This window comes from Tachypleus tridentatus, chromosome 10 (assembly GCF_004210375.1).
Source record: "Tachypleus tridentatus isolate NWPU-2018 chromosome 10, ASM421037v1, whole genome shotgun sequence".
In the NCBI taxonomy this organism is placed as follows: Eukaryota; Metazoa; Arthropoda; class Merostomata; order Xiphosura; family Limulidae; genus Tachypleus; species Tachypleus tridentatus.
In genome coordinates this window covers 22,433,674-22,441,943 of record NC_134834.1, presented here as the reverse complement: position 1 = coordinate 22,441,943, position 8,270 = coordinate 22,433,674, and the positions used below count along the sequence as shown (strand labels likewise).

General features: G+C 33.9%; 1 pseudogene across 1 annotated transcript in view; it reads right to left on the bottom strand.

The window, feature by feature from the left end:
• Positions 1-1,126: 1,126 nt before the first annotated feature.
• LOC143228308 (transient receptor potential cation channel subfamily M member-like 2) overlaps positions 1,127-8,270 on the bottom strand; it is a 44,928-nt pseudogene continuing 37,784 nt past the window's right edge. The window contains exons 26-28 of the transcript XR_013015313.1: positions 8,148-8,250; positions 4,025-4,222; positions 1,127-3,512 (exon numbers count right to left, since the gene is read on the bottom strand). The product of XR_013015313.1 is annotated as a transient receptor potential cation channel subfamily M member-like 2 (transcript). The remainder of the gene's footprint in view (positions 3,513-4,024; positions 4,223-8,147; positions 8,251-8,270) is intronic.

The following is an 8,270-nucleotide window of genomic DNA, read 5'->3' as shown; positions in this document are numbered from 1 at the left end:
ACTTCATTACGAACTGAACAAATACACTGAACAGTTATGTACGGTATTCACCACACTTCATTACTTAACTGAACAAATACACTGAACAGTTATGTACGGTATTCACCACACTTCATTATGAACTGAACAAATCCACCGAACAGTTATGTACTGTATTCACCACACTTCATTACGAACTGAGCAAATCCACCGAACAGTTATGTACGGTATTCACCACACTTCATTACAACTGAACAAATACACCGAACAGTTATGTACGGTATTCACCACACTTCATTACTGAACTGAACAAATACAATCGAACAGTTATGTACGGTATTCACCACACTTCATTACTTAACTGAACAAATACACCAACAGTTATGTACTGTATTCACCACACTTCATTACTTAACTGAACAAATCCAATCAACAGTTATGTACGGTATTCACCACACTTCATTACTTAACTGAACAAATACACCGAACAGTTATGTAATGCGGTATTCACCACACTTCATTACTTAACTGAACAAATCCACCGAACAGTTATGTACGGTATTCACCACACTTCATTACGAACTGAACAAATCCACCAACAGTTATGTAATGGTATTCACCACACTTCATTACTTAACTGAACAAATCCACGAACAGTTATGTAATGGTATTCACCACACTTCATTACTTAACTGAACAAATCCACGAACAGTTATGTAACGGTATTCACCACACTTCATTACGAACTGAACAAATACACCAACAGTTATGTAACGGTATTCACCACACTTCATTACGAACTGAACAAATACACCGAACAGTTATGTACGGTATTCACCACACTTCATTACTTAACTGAACAAATACAATCGAACAGTTATAATGGTATTCACCACACTTCATTACGAACTGAACAAATACACCAAACAGTTATGTACGGTATTCACCACACTTCATTACGAACTGAACAAATACACTGAACAGTTATGTACGGTATTCACCACACTTCATTACGAACTGAACAAATACACTGAACAGTTATGTACGGTATTCACCACACTTCATTACTTAACTGAACAAATACACCAACAGTTATGTACGGTATTCACCACACTTCATTACTTAACTGAACAAATCCAATCGAACAGTTATGTACGGTATTCACCACACTTCATTACGAACTGAACAAATCCACTGAACAGTTATGTACGGTATTCACCACACTTCATTACGAACTGAACAAATCCACCGAACAGTTATGTACGGTATTCACCACACTTCATTACGAACTGAACAAATCCACTGAACAGTTATGTACGGTATTCACCACACTTCATTACGAACTGAACAAATCCACCGAACAGTTATGTACGGTATTCACCACACTTCATTACTTAACTGAACAAATCCACCGAACAGTTATGTACGGTATTCACCACACTTCATTACTTAACTGAACAAATCCACTGAACAGTTATGTACGGTATTCACCACACTTCATTATGAACTGAACAAATCCACTGAACAGTTATGTACGGTATTCACCACACTTCATTATGACCTAACTTCATTAACATGCTTTATCATTCTAATAACTTTGAGATTTTGGTAGCTATGTTTTTATCTACATTAAGTTTTTTATTGTAGTTTAGTTAAAATTTAATTAATTGTGTGGAAATTACAATGCATAAGTTTTTACATTTCTTGCTTCTGACTTTGCCAAAATTTATCCACAAAAATATGACATGTATTAAGAGAAATATTTTCCACCTAATATCACATATCAAAACATTCCAAGTCAGGCTGCTTGAATATCACTTAACCTCAGTAAATTCAGAACTTTAATATATTTGCACATGTTTTACAAACACGTGAATGTATACAAATCTTCAGCCAGCTACAATAAAACTATCTATTCATACTACATAAATAAATATATTTTAAGCTATCAATCATTTCTTTACAGTAACCAAAATCTGGTGAATATTATTGAAAAATAACCGTTTTCTCTAATATAATTCCCAAGACTCAATCTTGAATAAGTTCCTAAAAACACAGAAATTTAAACACATACTACAGTTTTTTGTGGTAATCAGTAAATGGTATGAAAAAAACATTATTTTAATCAGTAAAAAACTGTTTAAATATGTTTTTTGTATTTCTGCCAAACAAAACTGGCTGAACATTATGGTTATATCTACCTATACACACTTAATAATAATCATAAACAAAGTTCTATTACTTCAGTGCTCAGAGAAAAGTATAAAAGAATTCATACTGGGAATGGTGGGTGATGTGATGTGCTAAATTTTACTGTGTGATTCATTTTAAATTTTGATGTAAAACAGCATACTGTTACACAATATACTCTGACCATGTAATATTGTTATTTTCAAAGGGTGTTTAGGCACTTCTGAAATACAAATTATGATTACATATCTTATGATGTACTATTGCTTACGTTATCATAATGGAGTTTGTATTAACTTATCATTTGCATGTTTCAATTATTGGTAATTTAATACAATCCCTAAATTTAGAGTAATAAATTAAATCATATTTTTGTTACGTTTTCAAACATTTTAAAATATATTTCTTAATACACTTTCCACTAAACTATTTGTTGCTATCACACAATTAAAAGTATCACTTAATAATACCTAAACCACATAAAACTAAGTTCATCAGTTTTAAAACTGATCATTGTAGCAATATAGTACTACTAGCACGTCAAAGACAGCCTAATTTTTAAGTTTATATCACAATAACTTTTCTTCACCAATTAAATATAAATAGGTTTAACGATAAAATTATTATTATTTTAAACACTGAGTAACCATTAATAATAAAAGTAAAAACTTGTATGTTATTGATCTTTTAAAAATATACCTTAAGTATCTGAACAAATCAATTAATGCAAATAGAGGTGTTCCCAATGTCAAAATCGTTTTCATCTAGTGGCCCACCCTTATAAAATGCAGACATTTAATACTGAAGTTCTATCAACCAAGTTTTACAGAGTCGAAGAATATATCATGCAGGCAAAATATTATTTAGTACATACAGATACTTACTTGTTTGTACAAACAAGAAAGTATTATTCAAGGCAAAATCTTGGTAGAAAATACAGTGTTCAAAATATTTTACAAAATGAAAGGAGTATTGGAAATATAAAAACACACACAGTAAACACGTAATAGTCTAATTTTCTACTGAAAATGTTTCTATAAAAACTTAAATGTTCTTTCTTATCAATAGTTATGCATCACTGTAGACAAATGAATTAAAAAACATTCACAAATAGACAATATTCTATTACACTTACACCCATTGTGATAAAAAAGAGAGTATAAAACAAATGCACTTTCTTAAATACAAATTAAAAATTAATGATACAATCACACCAACAATTGTTGGAGTGGTCACAGAATCATGGGTTGGAGTCGATGGGTGATTTCCTGCAAGAGCGCTGCCTGCCCAGCGGGAAGCTTAATGAAGACATCATCGGTGACTATCCTCCACCCAAGACTAGGCTGAAAAAAAAGAAAAAATAATAATAAAAGAGTAACAGGAAGTACAGTTATTACGAACTAAGATGATATATAATCATTTTGATATGAATTTCAAGTGGTTAAAACACAAAGATATATACCAACACATTATGAAATAATGAATCTTGGTTTTATATTCTACCGACATTAAAGAATATTTTGAGGTTTCTTGTAGCAGATAAGCCTATGCATTATGTCAATGAATGATAAATCAACATTTTCTAAGTTTAATTAAGTACAACAGTTTTTTGCTCAAAAACCTTATATTTTTCAATCTAAAAATAGATGGTGACAAAAACCAAATGAATAAGCAAATTAACTACAGTTGCTCGATCACTTCTGGAAACAAAAAATTCCTGAAAGTCTGATTAAAGATTTATTATAAAATATTTACTTTTGTATTTGTACATAACTCTCACACAAAAAATTCTCTAAACTTGTATTGCTCTGACCCTTTGATAAATCAAAATTTCTAAGGTATTTAAATACAACACCTGCAACTTATCGGCTACATTTTCGACACCACTGTAATGGACGTGCCAAAGCTCCACTTCTCGCCAGGCTTGATCCGTATTCCAGGGATCGTCCATGTATCCCTTGAGAATAATATCACACTTTACATCCTGCTGACTACCTGAATCACCCTCCATTGTTTCGAGATTCTCCGACTGAATACTGCAATTCTTCATAAACTGTATGGTAGAGAAAGTTACATAAGGGGTAAATACAAATGAGCATTTAATATCCAACTTATCGTTTGCTTATTTCAGAATTTGAGCTACAGATGAATGATATTTTTTTAAGTTTCTTTTAATCAGTTTATTCACCCACTATTAAGTCAATAGAAAGATGTGCATAGTCACTTAACTGTTTTTTTTATTATATCCATAATGTGTGAGGAAAATGACCTAGTTATTAAATTGTAATTAATTATTACAAGGTATTGAGCCAAATAAAGAGTATATGTGAAAATAATAATAGAGCAAAAATCATGGGAATATAATATTCTCATTTTGGGTGCTAAAGAGTTAAAAAAAAAAGTTTTCTGAGTTAGAGACTGAAAGTACCAGCCACCAACAGTTGTTTACATGTTGCCACAAAGATACATTTTCTGAGTTAGACTGAAAGTACCAGCCACCAACAGTTGTTTACATGTTGCCACAAAGATACATTTTCTGAGTTAGACTGAAAGTACCAGCCACCAACAGTTGTTTACATGTTGCCACAAAGATACATTTTCTGAGTTAGACTGAAAGTACCAGCCACCAACAGTTGTTTACATGTTGCCACAAAGATACATTTTCTGAGTTAGACTGAAAGTACCAGCCACCAACAGTTGTTTACATGTTGCCACAAAGATACATTTTCTGAGTTAGAGACTGAAAGTACCAGCCACCAACAGTTGTTTACATGTTGCCACAAAGATACATTTTCTGAGTTAGAGACTGAAAGTACCAGCCACCAACAGTTGTTTACATGTTGCCACAAAGATACATTTTCTGAGTTAGACTGAAAGTACCAGCCACCAACAGTTGTTTACATGTTGCCACAAAGATACATTTTCTGAGTTAGACTGAAAGTACCAGCCACCAACAGTTGTTTACATGTTGCCACAAAGATACATTTTCTGAGTTAGACTGAAAGTACCAGCCACCAACAGTTGTTTACATGTTGCCACAAAGATACATTTTCTGAGTTAGAGACTGAAAGTACCAGCCACCAACAGTTGTTTACATGTTGCCACAAAGATACATTTTCTGAGTTAGAGACTGAAAGTACCAGCCACCAACAGTTGTTTACATGTTGCCACAAAGATACATTTTCTGAGTTAGAGACTGAAAGTACCAGCCACCAACAGTTGTTTACATGTTGCCACAAAGATACATTTTCTGAGTTAGAGACTGAAAGTACCAGCCACCAACAGTTGTTTACATGTTGCCACAAAGATACATTTTCTGAGTTAGACTGAAAGTACCAGCCACCAACAGTTGTTTACATGTTGCCACAAAGATACATTTTCTGAGTTAGACTGAAAGTACCAGCCACCAACAGTTGTTTACATGTTGCCACAAAGATACATTTTCTGAGTTAGACTGAAAGTACCAGCCACCAACAGTTGTTTACATGTTGCCACAAAGATACATTTTCTGAGTTAGACTGAAAGTACCAGCCACCAACAGTTGTTTACATGTTGCCACAAAGATACATTTTCTGAGTTAGACTGAAAGTACCAGCCACCAACAGTTGTTTACATGTTGCCACAAAGATACATTTTCTGAGTTAGACTGAAAGTACCAGCCACCAACAGTTGTTTACATGTTGCCACAAAGATACATTTTCTGAGTTAGACTGAAAGTACCAGCCACCAACAGTTGTTTACATGTTGCCACAAAGATACATTTTCTGAGTTAGACTGAAAGTACCAGCCACCAACAGTTGTTTACATGTTGCCACAAAGATACATTTTCTGAGTTAGACTGAAAGTACCAGCCACCAACAGTTGTTTACGTGTTGCCACAAAGATACATTTTCTGAGTTAGACTGAAAGTACCAGCCACCAACAGTTGTTTACGTGTTGCCACAAAGATACATTTTCTGAGTTAGACTGAAAGTACCAGCCGCCAACAGTTGTTTACATGTTGCCACAAAGATACATTTTCTGAGTTAGACTGAAAGTACCAGCCACCAACAGTTGTTTACGTGTTGCCACAAAGATACATTTTCTGAGTTAGACTGAAAGTACCAGCCGCCAACAGTTGTTTACGTGTTGCCACAAAGATACATTTTCTGAGTTAGACTGAAAGTACCAGCCACCAACAGTTGTTTACATGTTGCCACAAAGATACATTTTCTGAGTTAGACTGAAAGTACCAGCCACCAACAGTTGTTTACATGTTGCCACAAAGATACATTTTCTGAGTTAGACTGAAAGTACCAGCCACCAACAGTTGTTTACATGTTGCCACAAAGATACATTTTCTGAGTTAGACTGAAAGTACCAGCCACCAACAGTTGTTTACATGTTGCCACAAAGATACATTTTCTGAGTTAGACTGAAAGTACCAGCCACCAACAGTTGTTTACATGTTGCCACAAAGATACATTTTCTGAGTTAGACTGAAAGTACCAGCCACCAACAGTTGTTTACATGTTGCCACAAAGATACATTTTCTGAGTTAGACTGAAAGTACCAGCCACCAACAGTTGTTTACATGTTGCCACAAAGATACATTTTCTGAGTTAGACTGAAAGTACCAGCCACCAACAGTTGTTTACATGTTGCCACAAAGATACATTTTCTGAGTTAGACTGAAAGTACCAGCCACCAACAGTTGTTTACATGTTGCCACAAAGATACATTTTCTGAGTTAGACTGAAAGTACCAGCCACCAACAGTTGTTTACATGTTGCCACAAAGATACATTTTCTGAGTTAGACTGAAAGTACCAGCCACCAACAGTTGTTTACATGTTGCCACAAAGATACATTTTCTGAGTTAGACTGAAAGTACCAGCCACCAACAGTTGTTTACATGTTGCCACAAAGATACATTTTCTGAGTTAGACTGAAAGTACCAGCCACCAACAGTTGTTTACGTGTTGCCACAAAGATACATTTTCTGAGTTAGACTGAAAGTACCAGCCACCAACAGTTGTTTACATGTTGCCACAAAGATACATTTTCTGAGTTAGACTGAAAGTACCAGCCGCCAACAGTTGTTTACATGTTGCCACAAAGATACATTTTCTGAGTTAGACTGAAAGTACCAGCCGCCAACAGTTGTTTACGTGTTGCCACAAAGATACATTTTCTGAGTTAGACTGAAAGTACCAGCCGCCAACAGTTGTTTACATGTTGCCACAAAGATACCTTCAAACGTGTTTTATGTTCTCTCAACATTCATTCCCCTTTCTTTGAGATATAATAGCAACATTCAAAATATTACCATGCATGTGATTAGTCATCAGTAACTACGTGACATGAGACAGCTAGTTACACCAACAGCTAGTAACTGACACAATAAAGCATTCATCTGAAAGCTAGATATATTAGTAGCATAAGAGTAGTGTTACAAGAAAGTTTAAATCAATGCAAGTCAATTAAGTTTTTTACGGTTTTTCTTTCGTAAAAATGCACAGCAAACTGCGGTTTCACATATCAAATTATAAAGTTAAGACTAATAACAAATCTCAGTTTCTTTACTCATTTCTAAAAAAATTTCCAAGCAAGAAATTGACCATTTTTATGTGATAAAAGAATTTACTTTGCAAGTCCTAATAAAGTTGATGATGAAGATTAATTACTCCATATATAAAAACTGTTATATTTTAACGAATCTATACTGGATAATTATGGTAACATCATGGCTGTTGTATCACAAATTTAGTGACAAATTGGGTTTTATATATATATATATATATTTTGTAAATTTATAAAAAGGCTTTTTTTTTAGTTTATTTTCAGCATAAATACAAGAAATAAGAGACGAAAAATAAATACTTTTTTTTAAAATCAGTTTTGATGGGAGGCCTGAGATGTTACATCTCATCCTGCTTTCAATACCTTTTTTTAGAGCTTTAGGCACAGTGTAAAATAAATTGTTATTTTTAAACTCACCTGAACCAGGTCCTGCTCAGTTTTCCACTTGTTTGTCCCCGTTTCTTGAACTTTGAATAGGGCTCGCATAACTTCATACTTCTGATCACCCGGGTATAAATCCCTAAAGTAGAAATATTTTGT